Source organism: Bombus fervidus, unplaced genomic scaffold (genome assembly GCF_041682495.2).
Source record: "Bombus fervidus isolate BK054 unplaced genomic scaffold, iyBomFerv1 scaffold0122, whole genome shotgun sequence".
Taxonomy (NCBI): domain Eukaryota; kingdom Metazoa; phylum Arthropoda; class Insecta; order Hymenoptera; family Apidae; genus Bombus; species Bombus fervidus.
Window position 1 is genome coordinate 1 of NW_027212684.1, and position 12500 is coordinate 12500.

The following is a 12500-nucleotide window of genomic DNA, read 5'->3' on the forward strand; positions in this document are numbered from 1 at the left end:
AAAAAAAAAAAATTTTTAATCGAACCGTTTTTTCGAATTTTTTTCGCTTAAAAGCGTTACAAGGTGCTAATATTTGTGCATAAATCGCTTTAAAATGACGTTTTACATCGGATTAAGCGTTTATCTCGTCGCTGGAAAGTTATATAAAAAAAGTACGAACTCGTCCGGGACGTTGGAACTTAGTCTCATTCTCGAGCGGTACGTAGGACTTAGAAAAATTTCGGACCGAAACGTTATTTCGAGTTATTTCGCTTAAAGCGTTACGAGGTATGAATATTTTTATAGAAATCGTTACGGTTCGACGAATTCTAGTCGAACGTAACGATTTCGTTTTATTTTTTTTAAAAATTGCCCCCTCCGGACCGACATGACCGGGCGGTTGGCACTTCGTCGATCCCCCGGCCGGTACGTAGGGACTTAGAAAAATTCCGGTCCAAAAAGTTATTTCGAGTTATCTCGCTTAAAAGCGTTATGATGCGTATATATTTTTACATAAATAGCAATATTATGTATTTCTACGCGGGATTAAGCGTTTATTTCGTCCGAGAACTTTAAAAAAAAATTTTAATCGAACCGTTTTTTCGAATTTTTTCGCTTAAAAGCGTTATAAGGTGCGAATATTCTTGCATAAATCGCTTTAAAATGACGTTTTTACGTCGGGATTAAGCGTTTATTTCGTCGCTGGAAAGTTATATAAAAAAAGTACGAACTCGTCCGGACGTTGGAACTTAGTCTCATTCTGGACCGGTACGTTGGGACTTAGAAAAATTTTCGACCGAAAAGTTTTTTCGAGTTATTTCGTTAAAAAGCGTTATGAGGTATGAATATTTTTATATAAATCGCTATATTATTATATTTTACGTCGGGATTAAACGTTTATTTGGTCCTGAAAACGTTAAAAAAAAATAGTGGACCGACGCGACTCGGCCCGTCGGACTTTGTCATACTCTCCACCGGTACGTAGGGACTTAGAAAAATTTTCGACCGAAAAGTTTTTTCGAGTTATTTCGCTTAAAAGTGTTATAAGGTATGAATATTTTTATATAAATCGCTATATTATTATATTTTACGTCGGATTAAACGTTTATTTCGTCCCGAAAACGTTAAAAAAAAATTTTTAATCGAACCGTTTTTTTCGAATTTTTTCGCTTAAAAGCGTTATAAGGTGCGAATATTCTTGCATAAATCGCTTTAAAATGACGTTTTACGTCGGTATTAAGCGTTTATTTCGTCGCTGAAAAGTTATATAAAAAAGTATGATCGCGCCCGGGACGTTGGAACTTAGTCTCATTCTGGACCGGTACGTAGGGACTTAGAAAAATTTTCGACCGAAAAGTTTTTTCGAGTTATTTCGCTTAAAAGTGTTATAAGGTATGAATATTTTTATATAAATCGCTATATTATTGTATTTTACGTCGGATTAAACGTTTATTTGGTCCGAAAACGTTAAAAAAAAATAGTGGACCGACGCGACTCGGCCCGTCGGACTTTGTCATACTCTCCACCGGTACGTAGGGACTTAGAAAAATTTTCGACCGAAAAGTTTTTTCGAGTTATTTCGCTTAAAAGTGTTATAAGGTATGAATATTTTTATATAAATCGCTATATTAATTATATTTTACGTCGGGATTAAACGTTTATTTCGTCCCGAAAAACGTTAAAAAAAAATTTTTAATCGAACCGTTTTTTCGAATTTTTTCGCTTAAAAGCGTTATAAGGTGCGAATATTCTTGCATAAATCGCTTTAAATGACTTTTTACGTCGGGATTAAGCGTTTATTTCGTCGCTGGAAAGTTATATAAAAAAAGTGCGAACTCGTCCGGGACGTTGGAACTAGTCTCATTCTGGACCGGGTACGTTGGGACTTAGAAAAATTTTCGACCGAAAAGTTTTTTCGAGTTATTTCGTTAAAAAGCGTTATGAGGTATGAATATTTTTATATAAATCGCTATATTATTGTATTTTACGTCGGGATTAAACGTTTATTTGGTCCTGAAAACGTTAAAAAAAATAGTGGACCGACGCGACTCGGCCCGTCGGACTTGGTCATACTCTCCACCGGTACGTAGGGACTTAGAAAAATTTTCGACCGAAAAGTTTTTTCGAGTTATTTCGTTAAAAAGCGTTATGAGGTATTAATATTTTTATATAAATCGTTGTATTATTATATTTTACGTCGGGATTAAACGTTTATTTGGTCCTGAAAACGTTAAAAAAAAATTTTTTATTCGAAAGGTTTTTTCGAGTTATTTCGTTAAAAAGCGTTATAAGGTACGAATATTCTTGCATAAATCGCTTTAAAATGACTTTTTACGTCGGGATTAAGCGTTTATTTCGTCGCTGGAAAGTTATATAAAAAAAGTGCGAACTCGTCCGGGACGTTGGAACTTAGTCTCATTCTGGACCGGTACGTTGGGACTTAGAAAAATTTCGGACCGAAAAGTTTTTTCGAGTTATTTCGCTTAAAAGTGTTATAAGGTACGAATATTTTTATATAAATCGCTATATTATTATATTTTACGTCGGGATTAAACGTTTATTTGGTCCCGAAAACGTTAAAAAAAAATTTTTTATTCGAAAGGTTTTTTCGAGTTATTTCGCTTAAAAGCGTTATAAGGTGCGAATATTCTTGCATAAATCGCTTTAAAATGACGTTTTACATCGGGATTAAGCATTTATTTCGTCGCTGAAAAGTTATATAAAAAAAGTATGATCGCGCCCGGGACGTTGGAACTTAGTCGCATTCTCGAGCGGTACGTAGGGACTTAGAAAAATTTCGGACCGAAAAGTTTTTTCGAGTTATTTCGTTAAAAAGCGTTATGAGGTATGAATATTTTTATATAAATCGCTATATTATTGTATTTTACGTCGGGATTAAACGTTTATTTCGTCCGTGGAAGGTTAAAAAAAAACGGACGGATACGACCGGGCCTTTGGAACTTTGTCTCATTCTGGACCGGTACGTTGGGACTTAGAAAAATTTCGGCCGGCGGAAAAGTCCGAAATACTTATTTCGAGTTATTTCGTTAAAAAGCGTTATAAGGTATAAATATTTTTGCGGAAACGGTTATATCTCTATTAAATACAACTGGATTAAACGTTTTTTCGAATTTTTTAAAAAATTTGTGTTCGACGAACTGACACGACTGCGATATTTGTTTAATTATTTCGTTAATTAACGTTGCAAGGTATATATTTTTTTGCATATTTCTCGTTGTTTCAACGTGTTCTAATCGATTAAGAACGTGGTTTTTGTCCGTATTCGTTAAAAGAGGTGGTTTACTGATGCGATTTTGAAAAAAAAAAAAAATTAAATTTTTCGATAAAAACTCGTTTAAAATATTAAAATAAGCGGTGCGTTAAAATATCTCGACGATAGGACGTTTTATAACGGTACTTTATTGGAACAAAGTGGTCGAGCGTTTCAGAGACTAAGTCCGACGGTACGTTGGGACTTAGAAAAATTTCGGCCGGCGGAAAAGTCCGAAAAGCTTATTTCGAGTTATTTCGTTAAAAAGCGTTATAAGGTATAAATATTTTTGCAGAAACGGTTATATCTCTATTAAATACAACTGGATTAAACGTTTTTTTCGAATTTTTTAAAAAATTAGTGTCCGTCGAACTGACACGACTGCGATATTTGTTTAATTTTTTCGTTAATTAACGTTGCAAGGTATATATTTTTTTGCATATTTCTCGTTGTTTTAACGTGTTCTAATCGATTAAGAACGTGGTTTTTGTCCGTATTCGTTAAAAGAGGTGGTTTACTGATGCGATTTTGAAAAAAAAAAAAAAATTAAATTTTTCGATAAAAACTCGTTTGAAATATTAAAATAAGCGGTGCGTTAAAATATCTCGACGATAGGATGTTTTCTAAGGGTAGTTTATTCGAAAAAAGTGGTCGAGCGTTTCAGAGACTAAGTCCGACGGTACGCTCTAACGGAGGTTTTACATGGTAAGCGCCCGGCCGCTGGCCCGGCCGGCGCCGACCGTCCGGCCGGCGCTTTGGTATCTATAAGAGACACGTCGAGTCGGACGGTCCGGACGGAACAGCGTCGAGCGCGTGGCTATTCTACGGCCTCGGTTGAGAATTCAGTCACCGCTCCTCGAGTCTTAGTGAACTTTTTTGCTATTTCTCGACTGTTCCTTCGTTCTCGTATCGACTCTTTCTCTACACTGCTGCGCCGCGGGTCGCTGTCCTGGACGTAATGACCAAATAACGTGGCAAGGTTCCCCTTAGTCGGGAAGCTGGATCCTGTATGCTCGCACTAACTTTAAAAAAAGTTAGGGCAGTGTGCTTGTTACTAACTGAGTATCAATTCATGCTGGTTCGGCAGAGACCGTTCCAAAACTTATGTTATAGCGTACGCAGTACGTTTTAAACATACGAAAGGCTAATGGGGAGCGTACTACCTTTTAGGAAGTGCGTTCTTTCTGATTGGAGAATATCAAAAGAACGAACGAATATGTTTCTTACGAGGACGGTACGTTCAGCATGCAGTTTACGTGCTTTTTACCGCTAAGGCATATTCGTTCAACCAACAAACCATTCTTACAGAATGATCCTATGAACAGAATGATCTTAAAATATTCCACACAAACAATCAAACGAACGAAAGAAAGTAAAGAGAGTGGCGAAATGAGAGGAGAGAGAGTAGTGGCGTTCGACGTTACAACGGGAATTAAAAGGGTGTCGTCGAACGTTCACTAAGAACGAAAAGTCTCGTCGTACGGTGTTACGGACCCACCTACGACACTCTGAGGCTATTTTAAAAAGAGAGTCTTTTGACTCTAATATATATATAAAATACAAAGTTCCCTGGTTGATCCTGCCAGTAGTCATATGCTTGTCTCAAAGATTAAGCCATGCATGTCTCAGTACATGCCGCATTAAGGTGAAACCGCGAATGGCTCATTAAATCAGTTATGGTTTCTTAGATCATACTTAAACTTACTTGGATAACTGTGGTAATTCTAGAGCTAATACATGCAAACAGATTCGTACCAGAGATGGTACGAATGCTTTTATTAGATCAAAACCAATCGGTGGCGGATGGCTCGTCCGTTCGTCCATCGTTTGTTTTGGTGACTCTGAATAACTTTGTGCTGATCGCATGGTCATCTAGCACCGGCGACGCATCTTTCAAATGTCTGCCTTATCAACTGTCGATGGTAGGTTCTGCGCCTACCATGGTTGTAACGGGTAACGGGGAATCAGGGTTCGATTCCGGAGAGGGAGCCTGAGAAACAGCTACCACATCCAAGGAAGGCAGCAGGCGCGCAAATTACCCACTCCCGGCACGGGGAGGTAGTGACGAAAAATAACGATACGGGACTCATCCGAGGCCCCGTAATCGGAATGAGTACACTTTAAATCCTTTAACGAGGACCAATTGGAGGGCAAGTCTGGTGCCAGCAGCCGCGGTAATTCCAGCTCCAATAGCGTATATTAAAGTTGTTGCGGTTAAAAAGCTCGTAGTTGAATCTGTGTGTCACAGTGTCGGTTCACCGCTCGCGGTGTTTAACTGGCATTATGTGGTACGTCCTATCGGTGGGCTTAGCTCCTCGCGGGGCGGTCCAACTAATATCCCATCGCGGTGCTCTTCACTGAGTGTCGAGGTGGGCCGATACGTTTACTTTGAACAAATTAGAGTGCTTAAAGCAGGCTACCTTCGCCTGAATACTGTGTGCATGGAATAATGGAATAGGACCTCGGTTCTATTTTGTTGGTTTTCGGAGCCCCGAGGTAATGATTAATAGGGACAGATGGGGGCATTCGTATTGCGACGTTAGAGGTGAAATTCTTGGATCGTCGCAAGACGGACAGAAGCGAAAGCATTTGCCAAAAATGTTTTCATTAATCAAGAACGAAAGTTAGAGGTTCGAAGGCGATCAGATACCGCCCTAGTTCTAACCATAAACGATGCCAGCCAGCGATCCGCCGAAGTTCCTCCGATGACTCGGCGGGCAGCTTCCGGGAAACCAAAGCTTTTGGGTTCCGGGGGAAGTATGGTTGCAAAGCTGAAACTTAAAGGAATTGACGGAAGGGCACCACCAGGAGTGGAGCCTGCGGCTTAATTTGACTCAACACGGGAAACCTCACCAGGCCCGGACACCGGAAGGATTGACAGATTGATAGCTCTTTCTTGATTCGGTGGGTGGTGGTGCATGGCCGTTCTTAGTTGGTGGAGCGATTTGTCTGGTTAATTCCGATAACGAACGAGACTCTAGCCTGCTAAATAGACGTAAATTATGGTATCTCGAAGGCCCCCGGCTTCGGTCGGCGGGTTTTTACTACCAACGTACAAACAAATCTTCTTAGAGGAACAGGCGGCTTCTAGCCGCACGAGATTGAGCAATAACAGGTCTGTGATGCCCTTAGATGTTCTGGGCCGCACGCGCGCTACACTGAAGGAATCAGCGTGTTTTCCCTGGCCGAAAGGCCCGGGTAACCCGCTGAACCTCCTTCGTGCTAGGGATTGGGGCTTGCAATTATTCCCCATGAACGAGGAATTCCCAGTAAGCGCGAGTCATAAGCTCGCGTTGATTACGTCCCTGCCCTTTGTACACACCGCCCGTCGCTACTACCGATTGAATGATTTAGTGAGGTCTTCGGACTGGTGCGCGGCCAATGTGATAAGCATTGCCGATGTTACCGGGAAGATGACCAAACTTGATCATTTAGAGGAAGTAAAAGTCGTAACAAGGTTTCCGTAGGTGAACCTGCGGAAGGATCATTAACGAAAAATACAAAAACACAAAGAATATATTTGACTTGAACACTGTATAATAAAATATATATAATATCGTCGGTAAGGAGCCGTACTCCTCCTATATCGACACAAAGTATATACGACGTATTAACAAGCTATATACTTTGACAAAAGCCAAATTTTTTACAATAAGGAGGTGAGAGACGCTCCAGTTACGAAACTATACGAAGAGTGTGGCACTCTCTCTCGATCATCGGGATGAAGAGATATACTTTTACACGAATAATTCGAGGCGCCTGCGTGAGGTCGTACACAGAAAGACCCGCCGTCTCCGAATAATATTATAACAAACGAAAAACTTAAAAATATTCTCGAGGCGCCTGCGTGAGGTCGTACACAGAAAGACCCGCCGTCTCCGAATAATATTATAACAAACGAAAAACTTAAAAAGATTCTCGAGGCGCTTGCGTGAGGTCGTACACAGAAAGACCCGCCGTCTCCGAATCCTATAACACGAAACCGCTACTATTAATAATAATAATAATAATAACGATATGTGAGGGAACTTGAGCTGAACACATATCGAAAAAACTAAAAGTTACAGTGGAAACCACGTGTAATGAGAAATGCGATCGAGGCGCCTGCGTGAGGTCGTACACAGAAAGACCCGCCGTCACGATCTCGTATTTCGTATTTGCATCGTGGAAATCCAACGAACGAACAATATAATATATAAACTAAAATCTCTAAAGTGCCTCGTGTCGGAGAGATCACTGCTCACACCTCTTCTATATTTCGTAGTTGCGTTGCGTAGGCCTCACCTCCTAGCAACGGGACATAAGGAAGACTGCTCTTTGGGATCGAACGAAGCGTCTATAACGAGTCGTCGACGAGAGCGAAAGAACGCGAATAGCGAGCCGCAGAAAAAAAGGATACCGAATTATATATCTTCGAAGGTTCTCTTCGAAGATCCATGGATACCTATATCTGCGCGTCTCCAGCTATCTCGCGCGTCTCTCCAAACTCTCGTCGTTCCTCGAAACGTGCTTCCTACCCAAAGGGCGTTCGTTCTTCCTATGTCGTTTCGTTGTCGTTCGTTTCAACGGCGAACGATATACGATGTTCGACAAAACGAAACCACGTTGTACGTTCGTACTCGTGGATCGGGTAACCTAGAACGAAAACGCATTGCGTGGATGTTGGCCCGAAAAGATATATACCAGTGCGAGTGATGGTAAAGAGTAACGATTCTTAACTAGACGAAGTTGGTTCGGAGGGGACCGCCGGCCGTCTCTCTATCCTCGCGAGTCTAATGCCTCGTTCCGTCGCTAGAGTTTTTCAAACTCTGCTTCTGGCTATCGGGAAGAATAGACCGCGCGCGCGAGGAAGAGGAAGGACGACCGTGCGCGTCCCATCGATTTTTTTTATTTTTACCTGAACCACCGAAGTCGATTCAGAGGGGACCGCCGGCCGTCTCTCTATCCTCGTTGTCGTGAGTCATATGCCTCGTTCCGTCGCTAGAGTTTTTCAAACTCTGCTTCTGGCTATCGGGAAGAAACGACCGCGCGAGGAAGACGACGACGACGACCGTGCGCGTCCCATCGAATTTTTTTTTATTTTTACCTGATCGACGGAAGTTTCGTCCGGTTCGTCTCTTTTACCATCGTCTCGTCGACCCGTTCAGAGGGGACCGCCTGTCCATATCCTCGTTGTCGTGAGTCATATGCCTCGTTCCGTCGCTAGAGTTTTTCAAACTCTGCTTCTGGATATCGGGAAGAAACGACCGCGCGAGGCCGATGGCTGCGAGTCCCATCGAATTTTTTTTAAACGCACGCACACACATACACCTGAACGGAGATGCGTTCCTTTTCGTCGCGATTTTTCGCGCTTTAGTCGTCGTTGTCGCCATCCGTTCGGAGGGGACCGCCGGCCGTCTCTCTATCCTCGTTGTCGAGAGTCTAATGCCTCGTTCCGTCGCTAGAGTTTTTCAAACTCTGCTTCTGGCTATCGGGAAGAAAAGACCGCGCGAGGAAGAGGAAGGACGACCGTGCGCGTCCCTTTCGAATTTTTTTTTATTTTTACCTGAGCGACCAAAGTGGATTCAGAGGGGACCGCCGGCCGTCTCTCTATCCTCGTTGTCGCGAGTCTAATGCCTCGTTCCGTCGCTAGAGTTTTTCAAACTCTGCTTCTGGCTATCGGGAAGAATAGACCGCGCGCGAGGAAGAGGAACGACGACCGTGCGCGTCCCATCGATTTTTTTTATTTTTACCTGAACCACCGAAGTCGATTCAGAGGGGATCGCCGGCCGTCTCTCTATCCTCGTTGTCGAGAGTCTAATGCCTCGTTCCGTCGCTAGAGTTTTTCAAACTCTGCTTCTGGCTATCGGGAAGAAACGACCGCGCGAGGAAGACTACGACCGTGCGCGTCCCATCGATTTTTTTTTACCCGAACGATGGAGATGCATATCGGCTGTTTGCTTCGAATAACTGGACGAGAGGAACGAACATATATATATATCATGGGCTAGCCACCGTGCGCTTTCTTCGCGAGATCGTGTGCTGTACAGAGGATTCAGAATCGGGTGTTATATCCCCGTCGTTTCCTGACGAACGGAGCTTCGATCTCGTTGGTTGTTATATATTATAATGCACTTTACGCCCGGTCGGCGGGCTGCGTGTGTCGTCGCGCAGTCCGTCCGATTTCGTTTTCGAACGTATTTTCGTGTCGTCAATCATATGGCGACTTCCGCGCGTTCGATTCCCGTTGGTCGGACGTTTGTCGGATATCGGCTTCTTTCGAACCGAGAATAAGAGTACAAAAACCTGAGTACACAAACAAAAATCCATGCATAAACGATTACCCTGAACGGTGGATCACTTGGCTCGTGGGTCGATGAAGAACGCAGCTAATTGCGCGTCAACGTGTGAACTGCAGGACACATGAACATCGACATTTCGAACGCACATTGCGGTCCACGGATACAATTCCTGGACCACGCCTGGCTGAGGGTTGCTCACGTAAACCTAAGACTGCTTGCGTTGCGTATCGTTGCTCTCGGTCCGTCTCTCTCTGTTCTTTCTTGCCTCGTCGACAGCCCGCCGTCGTTCGTTTTATCTTTAAACGAACGTTTCCGAGTCGGAGGACGAGCGCCAAGCAAAAGAATACGAATTAAAGAGCGGTCGAGGGCTCGTACGCGACGTACGAGCGATTGTTGGACGTTCGTCGGCGTTCGTCGCTGGATCGTGTGGAGACCGGCGTACGCATGCTCTCGATACAAATATATATGAAAAATCTATCGCGTTCACGGGAGACTCGCAAAACTACCTCCGTCTCTTCTCTGTCCCTTCTTGGCTTGACAACCCGCCGTCGTTCGTGTTTTACGAACGTTTCTGAGTCGGACGAAGCGCAAGAAGAAGGATACGAATTAAAAGAGCGCGGAGAGAACCGTCGTCGTCGACGCGGTTATCGAGATACACAGAGCGAGTTTTCTTCGTGGCCGATTTTTTTTTTCTTTTTGTATCAGCCTCTGCTACGTTTTGTTAGTCTTCGATAAGCACGAATGACCGCGCCCCCGACGTCGTCTTAAATGAATTTTTGGCGAGACTGAGAGAAAGCAAAAATATTTTTGAACAAAGTCAGTCGAGAGAGGAGAGAAAAGAGAACCAAGATATTAAAACCTAAACCTAAACTTGGTGGCGTAACGAAAAACTGTGTGCCTTAAAGAAACACAACCGTCTTTTCATCAAGATGTTTTTACTCGTACAGCCCCAGGGATCGAATACCCACTCCGTCTGTTCGTGCGGCAGAGATGTATTCTGCAGGCGCGAGACGACTGACGAGAAGACAACGAGGACCGTCGCATCGATGGGTCGTCGTTGCGTTTTTCATCCTCTGTGCTTTTTTCTGTTCTTCGTGAACCCAGAGAAAGCCGTAGATCCGGGAACGGACACACGAGATTTCTTCGAACGCTGATGACTTAGGGAGATGATCCCCAGCGTTGCGCGGAGATCGGAGAGTACGCGTACATGTATCGGGACGAATTTTTCCCCGTCGGTCGCGTATCTCTCTGCCCGCGCGCCTGGCCCAAAGCCACGTTCGTCGGAAATCAACGAAAAGTGTGTGTTACGATCTAGCGTGCGTCTACGATCGGCTATATTTAAGGGTGACGAAGAAGAGAAAAGCTCACGGTGTTGCGCAACGTTTCTGTACCCGATTTTAAGATGTGCATGTGAGTCCGTTACAAAGTTGTTCGGATCGTCGAAAATAGTCGTTTTCGTCGTCGTGCGAAAGAGAGAATAATCTCTGACATTGGCACGGAGAGATCGCGCAGAGGAAGAGAACGATCCTCTTTGGCGAGGCTCGAGAAAGACTAACGAAACTTGATTAGAGACGAGGTATACACGCGCCGTACGTACGACGTACGCGCGTGTGATTTTTTTTTGCTTTAAGGCGATTCGGCGCTCCGAGTTTTAGAGAAAAAGAGATCGTTGGTCATCCCATGTCTCTTCGTCGTCTATCGCTGGACCGCGCATCCTAACGTATCGCCGGTCGTCCAGTCCCCGAGTAATAAATTCACCCCGTTGTGTACGTCTCGCGCTCGCTTTTCCACTTGCGTGAGTTCCCGTGCGTTTTCGTCGTTGGTACAGAGCAAAGAAACCGATATGTTATATACATGTCGCGTGTTCGATCTCTGTGCCAGCAATAACAGGCGAAAACAAGGAACCGCTGGAATCGTCGAGAAGAGAGAAACGGCTACGGGAGATATATTATACATAACACGTGTATATATATATATATATATTATACAAAGAGGACGGGCGTTAAAAACCGGAGATCGTTACGGGTGTCTTGCGTGAGTCTTAGCTCGAACATGATACGACGAACGAAGTTTAAAAGGCACTTTGGCGAGATGCATAAAACGTTTCTCGATCGAGATAGAATATAAGGTTCTCGATTCTATTCGAATTAATTTTTTTTTTTTATTTTTTTTTCTCTTTGAGGCGATTCTCGGAGAGAGAAATAAAAATAAAGACCCTCTGTCGCATTGTTATCAAACCGTCTTGCTTTTCTCGAATCGCGCCCACATGGCACGAAATTTTTTTTTCTTTGAAAAAAAAAAATTGTCACCGTGTCGTGACGTTGAAGCGACCTCAGAGTAGGCGAGATCACCCGCTGAATTTAAGCATATTACTAAGCGGAGGAAAAGAAACTAACAAGGATTTCCTTAGTAGCGGCGAGCGAACAGGAATTAGCCCAGCACTGAATCCCGCGGTTCCGCCGTTGGGAAATGTAGTGTTCGGGAGGATCCGTTTATCCCGTGACGTCGAACCGCGTCCAAGTCCATCTTGAATGGGGCCATGTACCCACAGAGGGTGCCAGGCCCGTAGTGACCGGAACGCGTTTCGGGAGGATCTCTCCTTAGAGTCGGGTTGCTTGAGAGTGCAGCCCTAAGTTGGTGGTAAACTCCATCTAAGGCTAAATACAACCACGAGACCGATAGCGAACAAGTACCGTGAGGGAAAGTTGAAAAGAACTTTGAAGAGAGAGTTCAAGAGTACGTGAAACCGTTCAGGGGTAAACCTGAGAAACCCAAAAGATCGAATGGGGAGATTCATCGTCGACGGCGTCGGTGATCGTTGGTGAGCGATGCTCCGGGTGGGCCTTCGTGGTTCCATTGGCGAGGGCACGCCACCTTCGATTCGAACGCTCCGGCGTCGTAGTCGTGCACTTCTCCCCTAGTAGAACGTCGCGACCCGTTGTGTGTCGGTCTACGGCCCGAGCGGGTGA

General features: G+C 44.0%; 3 non-coding genes across 3 annotated transcripts in view; all 3 read left to right on the forward strand.

Moving 5' to 3' along the window:
- Positions 1-4816: 4816 nt before the first annotated feature.
- LOC139997606 (small subunit ribosomal RNA) lies at positions 4817-6740 on the forward strand. Its single transcript, XR_011802959.1, has one exon. It is a non-coding gene; the product is annotated as a small subunit ribosomal RNA (ribosomal RNA).
- Positions 6741-9570: 2830 nt separating this feature from the next.
- On the forward strand, positions 9571-9725 carry LOC139997603 (5.8S ribosomal RNA). The gene has a single exon (XR_011802957.1). It is a non-coding gene; the product is annotated as a 5.8S ribosomal RNA (ribosomal RNA).
- A 2133-nt stretch (positions 9726-11858) lies between these two features.
- The window catches only part of LOC139997608 (large subunit ribosomal RNA), a 4173-nt gene continuing 3531 nt past the window's right edge, over positions 11859-12500 (forward strand). Inside the window, exon 1 of the ribosomal RNA XR_011802961.1 lies at positions 11859-12500. This exon is cut by the window's right edge and continues 3531 nt beyond it. This is a non-coding gene — a ribosomal RNA (large subunit ribosomal RNA).